At 40.3% G+C, this 19637-nt stretch overlaps 1 protein-coding gene across 5 annotated transcripts in view; it reads left to right on the forward strand.

Annotated features, from left to right (window-relative positions):
* MYRIP (myosin VIIA and Rab interacting protein) overlaps positions 1-19637 on the forward strand; it is a 938202-nt gene that overhangs the window by 871562 nt on the left and 47003 nt on the right. The gene's annotated exons all lie outside the window — the stretch shown is intronic.

The following is a 19637-nucleotide window of genomic DNA, read 5'->3' on the forward strand; positions in this document are numbered from 1 at the left end:
ACGATGTATTAGAAAGTGATGATTTGTATTTCATCCAACATGATAATGCTGCATGAAAATGTGCATGATTAATATGTGAATGCATTTTCATGATTTTATATTACACATGAAAGGAATCTATTATTAAGAACTACCCCCTAAAACGTATACATTATATGGACATGCAGGTCTTTGAAATGTAAATCCATTGACACATTTTATTTTCTATCTGTTGTTGCATTCCTGAATAATTAGAATTTTAATTAATATGCAAATGACATGTTAAATGCTCTCGACTTGACTGAGCACTTAACAAGCCTGTGCTCCAAGAGCATGTTTTCCTCCCAGCAGCAGTCTCTTTAATTTGATTGATAGCTCACAGTCTGTGTGATGTCAGTCAAGGAAATCAGACAGTGAGCTATCAATCAAACTAAAGAAGCTGGAGCTAGGCGGGGAAAGAACCTTGGGAGGAAGTGGATAATTAAATGCTCTGTCATGCCCAGAGCACTTATGGCCTTAATGCTAATTACTTGGAAATGCAGCAACAGATAAAAGATATAAAAGTGTTGATAGATTCACATTTCAGAAACCTTCCTGAACTTAGATGTGGTTTGGGGTGGTTGATCTTACTGACAGATTCTCTTTAAGTTGGTAATGATGTCAGTGAAGTACTTTGTCTTTATTTGGACAGGACACTAATTGCAAAATCAGTTTAAAATTCCCACTTCCAATTTCTTTCCCAGTAATAAAGATGTCCGATCAGACGCAAATCCAACAATATAAGAGAGACCCCTGAAGGGAGTTGCCTTTGGCTCTTTATTTTCTTTGCTGCAGAATATTTATTACAATGTGCATATATGTACTTCACATGCTCTAATAGGGCGTAAAGAAAGGATATATCACTTTATTATTGTTGTTTGCTCAGCTAACGTGAGGATGCCTTGTTACTTGCTGTAAGTACATATAGTGGATGATGTTGCTCAGGCCCTTGTTGGGAACTCCCCCAGTATAGTAGAAAGTTCTGCTCAGGCTCTTACAACTAAAACCTTTCAGGACATGGTCTAATTTGGTCTCCAAGACACAGTGGGGCTGATTTACTAAGCTGTATACACCAGAAAGTTGGCTTGTTGACTTGTGCAAAAGAACCCATCTTTCACACTTTGTGCTACATTATGATGGACAAGGTGCATGACGCCCATTGGAAAGGTTGGAGAAAGGCCACTGTGACCTTGCTCTTCAAACACTAACTTGTGGACTAAAGTAAGCCTACTAAAGATATGCCAGATTCATCAATCAGCATGAGACACGTTGATAAATTTGGTGCATTGTCTAAAAGTTACACAGCTTTAGTAAATCAGCCTCAGTGAGATTTTTTCACTTTTTTATCATAATTTTAGGAGTCATAACTTTTTTTTTATTTTCCAATGTCCTAGCTCTGTAAAGACTTGCTTTTTGCAGGATAAGTAGTTTTTTTCAGCATTGCCTTTATTGATACTTTAAACATTTATTAACTCTTTCTGAGAGTAATGGGCAAAATAAAAAACAGCAATTCCACCATTGATATTTTGCGTCATAAATGTTCTGCTATTCACTAAGTGGCATAAATAACATGTTAGCCTTTGGCTTCATTGACACACCATGTTTCTTGGAGTATTTTTTTCTCCAGCCAAAACCTACTGTCTTTGCAGTAAAGACGCAATGTTCAAAACGCAGGTTTTGCTGTGTTCTTGTGACGTTTTTGCAGTGTTTTTTAGCTGCGTTTTTTGGGATGTGTATTACATGTGTGATTGTCTACTGTACATGTTTAATAAGTAAATTTTACTTGCAAAAACGAAGCAAAACCTGTTTTTGCAATTTCTCATTGTTTCTATGGGTGAAAAAATGATGCAAAAATGCCAAAAGAATTGCCATACTGCAGATTTCAAAGATGCTGCTGCTCTTATATTCAGTCAGTAAAAAAAACAAGTGTGTGCATGAGATTTCTGAAATCTCATAGTTTTTGTTGATACTGTAAAGGCAGCTTATTTGCGTAAAAAAATATTTTGTTTTAACCATTATTACCTCTCAGTGTATAATCGTACAGTCCTTGTAAGACTAGGGTCACGCCACTCTATTTTCTCTCATCCGAGAGAATCGGCCGATTATACTAATCACACACTGAGCAGAGTGTGATCAAAGTGTGATCCAATTTTCTTGATGAGCAGAAGATTGAGAAAAATAATTATCCATCTTCTCCATTTTATCAATTTGTGAAAATCGGGTCACACTCGGATGTTATGAGACTCATTGACTTGCATAACCGAGAGTGATTCGATAGACGGAAATCATGCATGCTGCAATTTTTAACTTGAACAGACTCGAGGAGGTCTGAGGAAAAGAATCGGACATGTGCACGGCCCCATAGAATAACATTGGTCCGGATTGCACTCGGACCGAAAATTTGGTCGACTGCACGAGCCCTTAGGCGAAAGCTCTCTCTCATTGCTGTTCTGTGATTGCATTGGAGAAAGCTGATTGCTGACAGGGAGAGCCCCCTGCTTCTGTCTATCTCATCTAAATACATCATTATTGACTGCAGAATCTAAGGAGTTAAGTGTGCTCAAATTAGTGTAAAAACCATTACAACAGGATGGAAGCTGCATATTAAAATTGTCATCCTCCATACTGTAGGTAGCACAGGCACAGCTCTTGTGCCTCTGCCATCCTATGGACATTATTGTATGCTTATTTGCGTTAAAACAATGGTAAAATTTACATTTATACCCATATACATGAGGGGATTCAAAAAATCCATAGGAATCAAACAAGATCATCTTGGCTTGAAATATATCCAATATTACTTCTGAATGTAAACATTTATAACAGTTGCAGAAAAGCTGACCTTTTCTAGATATCCCCCCTCCTCTAAATGATCTGCCCCAAGCTGAACCCTAAATGTATTTATTGTACGTGTCCTGTCCCCAAGGTGCGGTCACCTAATACTTTAGAGAATTCTGATTGCAGTGCTGCTCAACAATTCATCATGGGCCTGAATTTAGTAGAATTCATTTTCTGATAGCTCCTGAGATGTATGTACGAATGATGATAATTTACAGCAATAAAAATTTCTTAAGTGGAGAATTGGTTTGTTCACCAAAACAATTTCTCACTTGGTACTATGGGAATACAGTATGGAGCTACAGCAGAGGGCTTTTTACACTTTTATAAATGACTACTGAGTCATCTTTTTTCTAATGTACCCAGTGAAGAGACAGATATCAAATGTAGCAAGGGGCTATTGTGGAGCTTGTAATCCAGGGTTGGTCTTTAAGCAGCCGCCTCCACTAATATGTGCATAAAAAAGCAATATCAATAAAGTAGACGCGCTATAACAGAGACATTCCCTTTTACCTTGTTTATCTATTTAACAAGGTGTGTATTCAGAAAGGCAACTGTAAAACTATATTTAAAATACTAGAACATATCTTTCTATACAGTGATTAAGAGCGAGTGGATAGTGAGCTCATGAGTACAATATACTTCTTTCCACTATTCCATTTTTAACATCCTAGGTTCTTACCTTAAAAGTCTTTAGGATGTACTTATACTGTCCTCATTCAGTGCCTTTAATAGATGCAGAAGAGTGTTTGATCATATTCTTGAAGGTACTATAAACAGGTTGTTCACTGCTGAACAACTACTTATCAATGGCCCCCTTGTGGCAGATAATTGTTAAGTGACTACTGCAGCCAATCGGTGACTCCTGATTAGCTGCAGCCTTAACAGTTCTGCCGAAGTGGCAGAACATTGAATGCTGCAACGGTCACGTGAGATTTCTTATTAAAGGTGATCGGCAGGAGACACAGTGGGGGAAATTAATAGTGCTTATAGAGCGTCATTAATTTCCACAATGCTTTACAGACATTATCATCACTGTCCCCATTGGGGTTCACAATCTTAATTCCCTATAAATCTGTCTTTGGAGTGTGGGAGGAAACCTACGTAAGTACCAGAATAAATCCACACGAACACAGAGCGAACGTACAAACTCCTCTCAGATGTTGCCCTTATCTGGGATTTGAACTCAGAAAATCCCAGCACTACAAATCAACAGTGCTAACCACTGAGCCACCATGCTGCCCAGTAGAATATTAGTACACAGTCTAAAAAAGTTTAGTGCAATTTAGTTTCATGGTGTTGCATTTTAGTTCACACTATCTTCCTGGCAAAGCCTTGCCACTTTTCCACAAAACCACAACCTCTAGTCAAGCAAGTCAAAAAAGTGCCTAACACACCTTAAGAAATGTGTTCTAAGCCATTGTAGGGATTCAAGCTCAGCAGTAGGCGGCATTCACACATGCCCTGGATTCTTGTGTCAAAATCAATGTTACCTTTATTTCCACACGTTGCACAGCACCGAAAACAAAACCATAAACACAAAATCCCTAACCTTGTCCAGGCACTAACTAAACCAAAACAGACACAGGCTATTCATACATGGCTGAGCCCCACTTCAAGTACAATGGCTATTGTCCATGACAACCAGTGATACTTGTAATTGGGTGCACACGAGCTATGCAGTCTCCTCTCACAGAGATTTTGGCTTGTCTCTTTGTAGCTCCAACACAACCCACTCTGCTCAGCTTCCCCAGCTGACTGACCAACAACTGAACACAGAACCTGGCTCTAGACACAGCTAGCCAGGTGCATGTATTCAGGACCTCCAGTGCTAGGTTTTAACTCTGTGCTACCTGGCTTTCCTACACCATGTAAGATAGCTTTGGCCCAACTAAAATCAGGATTTTAACTTTTAGCTTAGTTTAGTAAATCTTCCATATTGTTTAAAAAATTGCATTATACCAACAATTTAGCAATCCATTTAACATATTTCTGGCATGGTAGCTGTGATAGTTTTTTTGACAAGATCCCCAAAAAACTTTAAAGAATGTAACAAGGACTATATTAACCCCCCCCCCCCAAAAAAAAAAAACCCTAGATTAAATAAACTGCAGGGGAAAAATGACAGAAAGGATGGAAATTAAATAATTGCAAATTAAGTAGTGCTAATATAGTTTTAATTTTTAACTTGTAAATCATACATATTAAACTGATACATTAAAAAATAAAATATTAAAATAAAAAAAATAAAGATTGAATGAGCTGCAGTGAAAAAGTAAATGATGGAAAGAAAGGAAATAAAATATATGCAAACTAAGTAGTGCTAATATAGTTTTAATATCATACATATTAAACTGATACATAAAAAAATCAAATAGTATAGTGAAAAAATTACTTCTGATCAATTGATGCATGAGATCCTAATGTCAATATATTGTTGTTTTGACAAATGAAAATCGTGCTGAAGATTTGTCAATGCATTGAACTGTTTTGTTGAAGTACCCAGTAATACTGTCTGTTTTACTTCATAGCTTCATATTATTGGTAAAAATAGATATTTCTACACTTAGAGTCAGTTCAGTCAATGGAATCCAGACTAGAAATTCATGAAAACCAAATAGAAAATTGAATGTTTTGAAGTAAGCAATGAATTAAGAAACAATTCATAGGATCTTGACTATTTAAAGGGCGCTCAAATAAAGATTTGTTTTCACGTTGTAAAGGGAATGCACATTACCGATGTCATATACAAGTTACAGAAGATACTGGATGAGAAACTTTCCAAGAAACAAGAGGGGCACAGTTACATATTTCAGTCAGTGGATGCAGTGAAACCTAATTGACTAGTATTATTAATTTACACCGGATATTCCACATACTTGGGTAATTTAACCTCTTAACGACCTTAGACGTAGCCATACGTCATGGCGATCGCCCGTGCACAGGGGCTGCGCGCGATATCGCCCCCGGGTGTCAGCTGATTCTGCACTGCTCCCAGCACTTTAACCCCCTAAATGCTGCAATCGAAATCTATCGCAGCATTTAGAGAGCAGGCAGAGGGAGGAAGCCCACTCGGCCCTTGGATCGGCGCCCCAGCGACATTATCGTTGGGGTCCGATCGTTGCCATGGTGACCCATAATGACATCCAAGTCACCAGAGCTAGCAAAGTTGCTACACTATGCTCAAAGCATGATGTAGCAAGTTTTTCTGTCAGTGCAGCACTGACAGTTTATAATGCATAGCATTGCTATGCTTCACAAGCGATCAGCCTGCAAAAAATTAAGTCCCATAGTGGGACAAAGTAAAAAAGTAAAAAAAAGGGAAAAAAAATTGTGAAAATATAAAACAATACATCACACAGTAATAATTATATATATATATTGTACCCATAAGTAAATATTTTTATTAAAAAAAAGTTCACATATTTGGTATCGTCGTTTCCGGAACTACCCGACCTATAAAACTGTCCCACTAGTTAACCCCTTTAGTGAACACAGTAAAAAAAATAAAATAAAAATGAGGCAAAAAATTATGCTTTCTCATCATACCGCCGAAGAAAAAGTGGAATAAAATGCGATCAAAATGACAAATGTAAATAAAAATGGTACCTCTGAAAATATCATCTTGCCCCGCAAAAAACAAGCCACCATGCAGCTCAATCAGCGGAAAAATAAAAAAGTTATAGCTCTCAGAATAAAGCAATGCAAAAATAATTATTTTTTTCTAGAAAATAGTTTTTATTGTGTAAAAGCGCCAAAACATTAAAAAAATATAAATGTGGCATTGTTGTAATCATACTGACCCGAAAAATTGATTTTACCACACGCGGAACGGCATTCTGCCTACAAAAATTGGATTAGAAAGCAATCAAAAAATGTCATGTGTCCGAAAATGGTGCCAATAGAAACGTCAACTCATTCCGCAAAAAACAAGCCCCACATAAGTCTGTCAGCAGAAATATGGAAAATTTATAGCTTTCAAAATATGGTGATGCAAAAACTAGTTTTTGAAAAAAAAAGCGTCCTTTAGTGTTTGATTGCAGCCAAACATAAAAACCCGATATAAATCTGGTATCGTTGTAATCGCACCAACCCGAAGAATAAAGTCGTCTAATCACTTATACCGCATGAGCAATGGCGTAAAAAAATAAAACCAATTCTTCACCTGCTGTTGATTTGTTCATTCTGCTTCCCAAAAATCGCGGTAAGGCTCGGCGCACATTTATCCTGTGCTCTACATTGAGCGCTTATGTGGAACCCCAGGGGTCTGGTTACCACAGTAATAGCAATATTACGTCTGTGAGCAGGTGGGAGGTCTCCTGGTCAGGAATCCTGAGCATGCAACATCTCCTGCCCAGTCCTGGGAGGGGAAGAACTTCCCCTATATAAACTGGGGCTGAGGCGGGGTTAGGGAGAAGAAGAGGAGTCCCAGACAGAGACACAGTCTGGTCTGGAGTGGAGCTGATACAGGGAGAGCAAGATCAGGAGCTCTGTGGGAGCAGTGATAAAAGGGGTCAGAGACTGGAAGCTGTAGAGCTCGTCCTGACTGAAGAGATCTCACCGGACACGGAGTCCGAGGCTGTGGGGACTGAGCCATACCCAGCAGCAGAAACCGACCGGCAGGGGATTTCAGGTCCTCTGGCCAAGAAACCCGAAGGCACGGTCACACGCAAGGGACCAGCACCGCTGTCGTGGAGCGGAGGCTACCAGAAGGCCCCGAGTCACCGGCCATACGGGTGAGCACCACACGGTACACTCAGGGACGTGGGCTACTTTTACCCGCTTCTAGCAAGGTAGCCAGGAAGAGTACAATTAGTGGGGAGGCCTACAACTCCGCCTGGCCAGGGGAGATCCTATCTGCTCACGGACTGACCAGGCCCCGATCGCTAGCCAGTACTCCCGGGAGGGTCTACCTTTGCCACCAGTAAAGACCCTGAACTACACCGCACCGTCTCTGAGTGGTTCCTGGTGCCTGCGAGCAATTCCACTATCCCCATCATCCACGTCCGCTGCCCTGAGGCCATACCCCTCCCGTTGGGGGTTATACTATCCACACTGCACAACCGTACCACCGGCCTCAGCGGTCTGCCCTGCAGCGGCGGTTTCATAACTGCATTCAACGGGTGGCGTAGTCGAACACTATAACGTCTTATACTAAACTCCGCCGCTTAGTTTGACACCCTGGGCACGGACCGGGTCACCGCCACGAGGACTACTATCCCCAGCAGATCCGGCTCCGGGTATCCCCCTGCGCAGCAGAAGCAGCACAGGCCCAGGGGGCGCGTCACTTACATCAGGGTTTCTGTGTAAATCTCTGAAATACATGATTCAGATGGAAACCCCAGCAGATGGAGGCACTGCGGACATCGTCTGACCTGTGATCCGGCGGTGTCTGTCTTTTTCAGCATACATAAAAGTGACACCGCTGAACAGAGGACAGACGGAATCCAGAGTAACTCTGCTGCCTTATTATAGTGAATGGATCCTTCAGAGATTTCATCTGAATCACATTACTCAGAAATTTAAATGGAAACCCCGATGTAAGTGCTCAGCTTAGAGCGCTGAATAATGTGTTCCCAAATGTTATGTAAAATGTTTCTAACAAAGCTTCAAATCAATCTCCAAAAACAGCCTCCACTCAGGTCAGTCATCTGCTATCGGAAATATAGGGGGCTTCCATGTTACTGGTAGCACAAAGGCTCTGGAAAGCGTTATGGATCTTTGCCCCCCAAAAGTCTCGCCGTGTGGCTAAGCAGTACTGCACAGCCACATAAGGGTATTTCTACATTTAGCAGAAATTGTGGGACAATTTCCCAGTGTGAAAATGTAAAATCTGGGGCTAAAACAAAATTTTGGTGGTAAAAATGTAATTATTTTTTTCTTCACTGCTCAATGGTATAAAATTCTATGACCCACCTGTGGTGTCAATATGATCACTGCACCTCTGGATGAATTCATTGAGAGGTGTAGTTTAAAAAATGGGATCTCTTATATGGGGTTCTGCTGTTCTGGCACCTCAGCGGCACTGCCAATGTGACATGGCAACCTCAAACCAGTCCATCAGTATTTCAGAAGCAAAGAGGTTCACCAATCTGTGAACAACTGCATATAATAATTGTGGAACATTTTCAGAAAAATGTTCTTCAATGTAAAATTGCAAAGCCTCTGAATATCCCGCCATCTATAGTGCATGATATCTCCAAAAGATTCAGAGATTCTGAAGAAACCTATGTGCACAAGGGACAATGCCAACATTCAATATTAGATACTCTTGATCTACAAACTCTTAGGTGGCATAGCATTAAAACTAGGCATGATTCAGTTGTGAAAATCACTGCATGGGCTTGGGAATACTTTCAGGAATCATTTTCTGTGAACACAGTTCGTCTTGCAATCCACAATGAAAGATAAAGCTCTATCACGCAAAGGAGAAGCCAAATATCAACATAATCCAGAATTGCTGCTGTCTTCTCTGGGCCACAGCTAATTTAAAATGACCCGAGGCAAATTGGAAAACTGTTCCATGTGGACAGATTAATCAAATTTTGAAATTCTTTATGGAAAATACAGATGCCATGACCTACGGTCTCAAAAGGAAAGGGACCATCCAGCTTGTTATTAGTGCGCAGTTAAAAATCCTGCATCTCTTTTGGTACGTAGTTACATTTAGTCCACATGGCATAGGCAGTTCGCACATCTTGAAAGGCACCATCTGTACTCAGCATTATATTGAGGTTTGAGAACAACATGTGCTCCATCCAGACCACTGTTTCTTGGAAGACCTTGCATATTTCAGCAATACAATACTAAATCACATACTACATCCATCACAACAGCATGGCTTCACAGAAGAAGAGTTTGGGTGATGAAAATATTCAGCGAATTATGAAAAATCCAGAAAAGCTGTTGAGCATCTAGAATACTACATCAGACAAGTATGGGACAACATTCCTCTCCCAAAACTCCAGCAGTTGGTCTCCGCACTTCCCAGAAGTTTTACAGACTATTACAAAAAGAGGAGGGGGTGCTACACAAAGTCAGACATGGCCCTGTCCCAACTTTTTTGAGATGTGTTTCTGTCATCAATTTCAAAATGAGTTAATTTTTTCAACTGAAATGAAAAAATGTCTGATGTTCACCCTCTAATATGGGCTCTATGTTCTGTTGTGAATAAAATATAGCTATAAGAGATTTGCACATCTTGCATTCATGTTTTCTTTACATTTTACACAGTGTTCCAACTTTTTTGGAATTGTGGTTGTAAGAACAATTTTGCAATTTAGTGCTCATTAAAAATTTCAGCCTTTTTTGGGATATTAACACTTTTCTTTTGTTTACACTCTTCTTTTTAGTTTCATTATCTAGGTCATAGACCACCATTGCGGGACAACAGAGCATGCACAGTGCTTACAAGCTCTTTCCTATTTCCTATTATAAGCATTGTTTTGAAGCTGGTCGTGCTTGCAGGAGAGCACTGTTACCTCTGAATCCTGGCCAGCTTCAGTGCAGCTCTTACAAGTTAGACAGCAGTGGTGGTCGGCCTCCTAGGCAATGAGCTGTAAACAAAAGTGTTAGCATTTCAAAAAAAACTGCAGTTAATTTAAAAAAGTGCTTGTTTTTACAAGCACTATCCCACATTATCCATCTATGAAGACAGGAAGAACCCAAAATAATTGAGGTAATCAAATGTGTTTTTCTTTCTTTACAAGAAATGTGATATGTAGAATCAAGTGACACGTGAAAGACAAACTATCTTCTTAAACTTTGTAGGTAATATAAATTGGTACTGGTTCTTAATGTATATTTTCATGAAGAAAGAGAATTTAATTGCAACGTGCGTATGATGAGATTGCCATAGTTGACGTATCGCTCATTAGAAAGCCCTCAAATGAAGTCTCAACAAGAGAATATATTGAATTTGGCAGCCTTTAAAAAGTGCTATTTTGTGTATGGAAATAATATGGAACACACAGATATCCCTTGGCCTTCATTAGTGATATTAAGGAGTTTGAGGGCATGAAACCCATCATATCTCTTGAGTAGCATTGATTTCTATTCTTTTTCCATAATGTTCTTGGAGGATATATTTCAATCTAAGTGGCACTTGTGAGTGTAAAAAGCACTAGAGCTTTGGAGGGCTTGAGGTGACTCTGTCTACTGTTGAAGAGCTTCAGTTCTAAAAGGAACAGCTCTCATCATCTTCATTATGCCTCTTAGCTATTATAATAGGGTCAAAACCCAAAGTTTTTTGTCATTTGGTGAGTTTGTTTTTGTTTGTGGCCTGCAATATATAAACAAATGTTCATAAAATACGTCTTCTAATCATAGATAACTACCATTTGTACAAGACATAAGCAGACAGCCCCAGCTATACAAAGACTGACTTACAAATATTACGTTCATTATTACACCACTAGCCAATATTTCTAACCCCTACATGAACGGAGCATTTTACATTTTCGTTTTTTGCTCCCTTTCTTCCTAGTCAAAACTTTTTTATTTTTCAGTCAATATGGCCGTGTGAGGGCTTATTTTTTGTGGGACAAGTTGTATTTTTGAACGACATCACTTGTTTTACCATATCGTGTACTGGAAAATGGGAAAAAAATTTCAAGTGCAGTGAAATTGCAAAAAAAGTGCAATTCCACAGTTGTTTTTTGAGGGTTTTTTTTGCCACATTCACTGAATGCTAAAACTGACCTTCCATTATTATTCTCCAGGTCATTATGAGTTTGTAGATACCAAACATGTATAGTTTCTTTTTTATTTAAGTGGTGAAAAAAATCCAAAGTTTGCTAAAAAAAAAATTGGTGCCATTTTCTGAGACCCGTAGTATCTCAATTTTTCGTGATCTGGGGCCGAGTGAGGGGTTATGTTTTGCATGCCGAAGCTGACATTTTTATTGATACCATTTTGGGGTAGATACAATTTTTAGATCGCCCGTTATTGCATTTTATTGCAATGTTGCGGTGACCAAAAAAACGTAATTCTGGCTTTTAGAATTTTTTTCTCGTTACGCCGTTAACCGATCGGATTAATTCTTTTATATTGATAGATCGGACGATTCTGAACACGGCGATACCAAATATGCATTTGTGTGTTTTTTTTTTACTGTTTTATTTTGAAGGGGTCGAAATGGGGATGATTTAAACTTTTATATTTTTTTTAGATTTTTAAAAACATTTTTTTACACATTTTGCATGCTTTAATGGTCTCTATGGGAGACTTGAAGCTGCACTTGTCTGATCTCCTGTGCTACACACAGGTGATGATCAGATCGCCTGTGTTTAGCAGATTTGCTCATTTGCTATGAGCGCCGATCGCTGAGTGACTCTCATACCGATCTGGCAGTGACAACCACAGGGGTCTCCTGCAGACCCCAGGTTGTCATGCCAACCCATCGGTGACCTGCAATCATGTGACGGGGTCGCCAATGTCGCACTTCCCGGAAGCGCAAGTTAAATTCCGCTGTCAGAGATTGACAGCGGCATTTAACTAGTTAACAGCCGCGGGTGGATCGTGATTCCACTCGTGGCTGTTGCGGGCACATATCAGCTGTATAGATCAGCTGACATGTGCCCGGAAAGGTGCTTGCTCAGCTGAGCCCGCACCTTTCCAGGGATCTGACGTGGGGCGTACTATTACACTCCACGCCAGAAAGGAGTTAAAGTTAGCAATTTTAATGTTTTTTTATTGCTCTTCATTTTTTCTTGACAGAGAGACCATTATTGATGAGCTGGCTTGAATTGAGGAGCAGCAATGAAGAAGGTTTCCCAAGAAAAGAGAAACAGCATCATCCAGCTCATCAACAGCGGTCTCTCTGCCAAGAACATTGCCAAACTGCGTCATGTGAGTGCCATGATAGTTGGAAGAATACAAAATTAAGTCCATCCATGCATTCAAAAGCCAAGAGGTGGATGTCCAGGCAAAATATCAGAGTCAACTGGTTGGCTGATCACAAGGTCTATCAGTTCTGGTGCGACAAACACGGCAGTAAAGGTGGCTCGTATACTTGGTAATAATGAGATCCCAGACGTCCATGTAAGCACCGTGCGATGCATGTTACACAAGTCTGGAAAGGTGGCTCAAAAAAAAGTGAAGAAGCCTCGACTTTAATATCGCCATAAGAAGTGTTGGCTCGAGTTTGCAAAAAAGTACAAAAACTGAACAGTAGAAGATTGAAAATGGGTGATTTGAAGCGATGAGACGAAAGTCAATAGGCTAAGCTCTAATGGGTGCAAATAGGTCTGGAAGAAACAAGGAAAAAGGGGTTAACGGATCGAGAAATGTCAGTAACTGTCAAGTTTGGTGGAGGAAGCCTCATGATATGGGGTTGTTTCACAGACAAAGGGGTTGAAAACTTGACCAGAATCGATGGTGGTCTCGAAGCTGAGCTATATGTGAGTATCCTACAAGACGAGTTACTTAGTACACTTGAGTACTATGGGTATTGAAAGGACAACAGTGTTCCAGCAGGACAGCGACCCGAAGCATACGTCAAGTTTGGCGAAGAAATGGTTCAATGACAATGACGTAGAGGTGCTGAATTTCCCCCCACAGTCCCCAGACCTAAACCCCATTGAACTATTGTTGGTAGATTTTAAGAAAAAACTGTATACATACCCAAGTGAATCGAGCAATATGTTCCAACTTTGGGAACGTGTAGAAGAGACCTGGGATCAGATTTCGGTTGAGACATGTTTGAATTTATGTTTGAATAGAGAGCATGGCCAGAAGGATTCAGTCAGTGTTGAAAGCTTAAGGTGGATTTACAAAATACTGACAAAATAATGCAAAAAAAAAAATTTATTTTTAGGAGCAAAACAGTAACAATGCAGTGACATGATAAGAATCTGCATAACTAATCATATGCTAAACAGTTTCAAGTAAAATTTATGTATGATATAGCCAAGATGATTGTCTATAAAATGATGGTAGTCTCACATACAAAGCAGTAGTGGATAGTGAGATATGGAGCCTGAAAGTCAAAAGTTCAAAACATTGTTGCCCTTTAGCTCATCAGTGTATATACACACACTGCACATACATACATATGTACAGTATATACACCAACAGTACATACCAGCCTGTCTCCTCCTCAGTTTCTCTAGACTCCCTCAGTTAAAGTACCTTTGGTGACATCATGACTGTGATGTCACCAAAGGTCATTAAGCAGTCTTGACCTAAAAATAGAAATGCTGGGGGGACCTTAGAGAGTGAGGGCCCTGACAAATTGTCCAATTGTCCGGTTGCATGGATTTATATAGTGTGACCAAGTTGTCAAGCACTTTCCAAGTGATGCTAAGCTCTTGACATCCCGCATGCGGAAATGCATGTGAAGAACGCTTCACTTCCGCCTGTCCCTGGCAGGAAAAATGCATGTACAATCCGCATGCTTTTTTTCTGCCAGGAAGATGCAGAAACGCTCAGGAAAAAATCCGGAGCATTTCCGCATCGTGGGCACATAGCCTAACAGAGAATCCTATTGGATCTTCAAACTATCCACTTTGATACCCGATGGTCTAAATGAGTGTATTGAAAATACAAATTAATTAGGGGTTAATCCAAGGATTGTATATGCCGAGAATTAGCACCAGCCCATCCCCCAAGGGATTTTGTCTATGTGAAAACACTGGTTTCATATAATTGAGACATGAATTTTTCTTTCTTTCCCTAATGAATGATTTACAATCAGCAAATGTATTTACAATCAATAAGTAATATATGTCATACGCAGAGCTCAATTTGACTAACCATTTTTTGAAATGGGATATCAAATAGCTTTTTAATGGATGTCAAACTGGTTGTTTCACTATATTTCATTATATAAATAATATATAATAAGAATTTTTAGCTTATTTACCTAATAATGGAGATATAAAAAGGGTTTTATGATATGCTGTATTTTTTATATACAGTATATGGAATTCTTATTGTGAAACCAATTGATCATGTCATTAATGACCCCTATAAAAGGTCATGACCAATATCCTGTCATTATGTACTTGAGGAAGGGGCCAGATCGACTCCGAAATGCATAGTCTGAATAAAAGAATTTTATACTTACCTCTGGATTCTCATCTTCCTGATAACTCACACCAAGTCTGCATTTTTCCATATTCACTGTCAGTTCCAAGTCCTGGTGCTTCCAGCCTGGGTCTTCTGTGGACGTAGCTGCAGCTGATGGGGAGATCCTTCATTTGATTGTCAGTGTTGTGCCTGTATTGCGCAACACAATCAGGTGAGCTTAACAACTCACAAGGCTTCATATCACACGTATGGTAGATTGCACTAGGAGCGCTTTTCTCTCTTTTTTATCCTTCACATGAAAAAAGACAAATGTCCATTAAAGTCCACAGAGGGATGGGAAATGACAAAGGAAAATGGCACAACCACAATACATAATCCAGTCCACCCCAAAAGAGCTAATCTTTCCAACTCTCAATTGTCAATCTACTGGACCAAACATTCAGAAAAAGAACCTTATGCATTTACATAAGTATTTAGGTAATTTTTTTCCAAAGAAGCATCCAAAGCTTTTTTGAAACCATCAACGATTTCCACTGTGACCAACTGTCTAGGTATTCCAAAGATTAACAGTTCTTATGGTAAATAAGCCTTGGCTCATCTGGAAATGTAACCTTTCTTTCTCAATGCCCCCTTTTTTAAGAGCTTTTACATGCAAGTCATAAGTTTACATACACATTGGTTGAAGTCATTAAAATTGTTGTCTCAAGTTCTTACATGGATAAAACCTCAATCCAACACCTCAGGCTGGAGCTGCTGTCATGGAGTTCTATAAATATGACCTCCCAGAGGCACTTTCACTCAGGAACCAATTCTGAGGGATTTATTTTCTGAAGTTTCCATCTGAGTTCCATAGAGGTCCAAATACCTACTATCCATAAATATCTCAAGAGAAATATATAAAATATCAACTAACTTCTTAACAGCAAAAACATACATGCAGCAGTATACTTCATGAAAAATGTTACTCACCTTTCCTCGCTCCATTGTTGGGTCTTGCTTCCTTCTTTTATGGCCACCTCACGCTGTACTAGTATGTGCCGGGTTACTGTGGTAATCTGTGCAGGTATTTCAGCCATCAAACAAAGCTTTTTAAGGCCTCTTTCACACATCAGTGTCTCCGATACGTGTGTGGTGACAGTTTCCACATGTACCAGAGACACTTACACACGTAGACCTATTGAAATGAATGGATCTGTGCACATGTCAGTGTGATTCCACGGACTGCATGTTCATGGGCAAAACACGCTGACATGTTTGTTTTTTATCAGCAGAACGTGCTGCAAAACATCCCTCACACGTGCACACTGATGACACACGGATGACATCCGTGTGTTTTCAGTGTGACACGTACCGGAATCTGACAAAAAGCGGTGCTGTTCGCAGGCGCTGGGTGCAGAAGGAATCTCTCTTCATTGTCCCCTGCTTGCACCGAGTCCAGTGTGAGCAAAGGACAATGTTGAGAGTTGTGTTCAGCCTCCCCTGTCTACATAGAGTGTAAAATTAAGAATAAAATAAAAAACACATTATACTCACCTTTACATCTAATTCCCTGAAGCCATTGTCCCATGTAAATAAACCAAAAAACAATATCCCTCACCTGTCCAAAGTTGAAATAATCCAGTGTCCCATGCCATAGTCCCTCAGGGCATTTCAGGGGCCCGCTCGCTGCATCGAGTCATTCTCCTTTGCTCCTCAGCATGAGCGGTCACCTCAAGCCATCACGCACACTAATGAAGAAATGTTGCACAGATGGATTACGGCATGGGACAGTGGATTATTTCAGCTGGGCTGAATACAACTCTCAACATTGTCCCTTGCTCGCGCTGATCTCAGCGCAAGCAGGGGACAAGGATGAGAGATGTCTTCTGCACCCGGCGCCTGGGAATAGCGCTAGTTGTACATTTGATTCCCAGGTGCAGGTATGTGTGATCCTGATGCGGCACTTGGTTGCCACACGTATGCCACACACATACACACGACATGGATAGCTCCGACACTGGTTTTTCCAGTACCGGAAATACCAGGACGTGCAAAAGAGGCCGAAGGCTGGTTTAGGCTGTCATATATTTTCTGAGTATTCAGGAAGTATAGCAGTTTGCTAACAAGTGCTTTTGCAGGATTTAGCCTTAACCCAAGATTTTGCTCTAACCAGCTGGCTAATATCATCCCTGAAACTCCTGCCTGCTTCCCAGAATCTAACTACTACTTCCTAGCTCAGTCTAGTAATTCTTGTTGCTCAGATTAATCAAGAAAGGTAAAGAGGCTTGCACAACCTAAAATGAGTTGTCATGTTCAGAAGGAAAAAATCCAAAATCCAGTAAAAGAAACCTTCAACACAAAATAATGAATTATTGAAAGCATGTTTTTAATATACGCAATCAAGGATATTTGTTGTTGCAGCGTCGGTGCCTCAGTGGGGGTGGCATGTATGGACATGCAGCCTGTCCATACACGCCACCCCAACTAAGGCACCGACGCAGCAACAACAGATATCCTTGATAATGGTCGGAAAGGCTGAAACATTGGAAATTTTCTCTTATACCCCGGTCAGTTCAATAAAAACAAGCTTTCAAAAATTCTTTATTCTCTGCCAAAGGTTTCTTTTACTAAGCTCTGGTTAATCAAGCTACAAGTTAATAACTCATTTCTGCTATCAAAGTACGTTGCTGCTAGTTCCTGATTGCATTTATGTCTCTGTTATTCCTGTGGATAATCCTAACCCCAATTGAATAGATGCCTCGGCTATTCCTGTGGTTGACCTTATCTGTGCTGCAAGGTACCAGGTTAGGTATATTCTCTGCTGTTCCTTTATGTAACTGTCCTTCAGCTGCATCTACTGCTTTCAGCTTCACTTGCCCATCTATTCTCCTGTATACCCTGCTGTCCTTGCTGATCCTAGTGCTGTCCATTTCCATTGTATCATCGCCTTCAGTTCGTACTGCTCATTTTGAAATCTGTTTAAAAATACAGAAAAAAAAGGTGAGCTGAGCATGTAACACAAAATTCTTCACAAAATTGAATCAGTCATCGTGTGTGGGGAAAGATGTGGGCTCGGCATGCAGGCACACATCAAAGGCAGTGACACAACCTTTGTCGTGCATATACATCAAAAGTCATGGAGGGGTTAAAGGCTGCTTTTTCTACCTGTTTTGTTCAATTATCTTATTGTTTGTATCTAGTTGTCAACCATAATTCAAGTTCCTGTGTTTCTGCAGTTTATGCTGAATCGTACTAATGTAATTGCTTGATTTGACAAACTTTTGTGCCTATGTTTTATGTGCACTCAGGATGTCGAGTTACAATGATTTTTAAGAAGAATGTGTTATTGTTTGTGGGTTTTTTTTCAGGACAAAGCTTATATCATTGGAGGTCATCAAGTATAAACTGCACTTTCAGGCATATGACTCTATTTCTATGATACATAAACCATTATTGTATTTGTGTGAAGACAATATGGCACATCATTGATATAATCATTTGGAATGTCAAGTTTTGGGGGGATTTGGTGTAGTGATGTGCTATATTTTCCTCATTATATTCTCGGTGAGTCGAGAATATAATTCAGCCTATTCGTCGCACACAAGCAGAGGGTTTTAGCCTATAAATCTGTTTCCTTAGTTTGTATCACCTTTAAGATAGATATCAATGTTAGATATGCTTTTTTTAAAAATTGAAAGCCCGAGATGCTCTATTCACCCATGTGCTCTGACAAATGTGAACGGTGCCACATAAAAAAACTGTGCACAAGGATGCGGTCTATTGTAGCCCACTCCGAAAGGAGGATGGCCCCAACAAACCTTTCCCTATCCCTCTAAGCCAGAAGGCCACAGCGAGAGCCCGGGACAAGAGGCTCCTCTTTGGTGAAGCTCATCGACAGCTCAAATGGTGCTCCAAGCATCCATCCAGGCTGCCACCCAAGTGAAACCAGGAGCCAATCCAGACTGGCTCTTCTGAAGGAGATGAGCCTGGGGTTATGCAGGAGGGAGCAGAACCTGATGGCCACACACTCCCTCTCGTAGACCGTTTAGTAGGGAACCCATAAGAGAACATACTGAGAAGTCCTTTGATACAAGACAGACATGAAAAACAATTTAAATAAATAGTGGAAAGTGTTTTCAGTGTAAAACTTCTCTGCCGGGAATTTAAAAAAATCCCCCATCCTTGCCAGAAGGCCTGGATTAGGGTGTGCTCAAAATAAGTGTGAAAGAGAAGTGCTGTGTAAATGTGCCATAGAACTCAGTGGGTTTCCCAAGCCCATTGAGTTTAGGCACCCTAGGGTCACCCCAGGAGATTGCCCGCTGAGCAGAGACCAACCCTGCTCTCAAAACCAATGTCACTTTTGGGTTGTTTTCTGTTCTCCCTTCTCCCTTGGTAAGCTCCTTACAATGCGCACTGACAGTGCGCTCTCTTGTTGGCTGGTGACTTCTCATCAGGGCTGACGAGGAAGCGCCTGTCACTGTGCACCGGGAAGAATATTGCACAGTAAGAAGGTAGCTCGTACTGAGCATACATCGGAATTAACAACCGACACATACTCAGTATGGCAAGGACTAGCCCAGCACCTGAAACAGACGTCACTGATGACTCTTGTTTCAGGGTGGGAACAGTGGCTGTGACAGTGACCACAGCCTCTGCCCTCTGATCCCAGAATTGACTGGGGATTCTCAAACAAAGTGTTGTAAAAAAAAAACAGAATAGAGGGAGGAGGGTAGGGACTTTTTAATTAAACCATATTAGAAAAACTACTATGT

The sequence above is a fragment of the Phyllobates terribilis genome, unplaced genomic scaffold (genome assembly GCF_046119375.1).
Source record: "Phyllobates terribilis strain yellow unplaced genomic scaffold, ASM4611937v1 Scaffold_4__5_contigs__length_816908805, whole genome shotgun sequence".
Lineage (NCBI taxonomy): Eukaryota > Metazoa > Chordata > Amphibia > Anura > Dendrobatidae > Phyllobates > Phyllobates terribilis.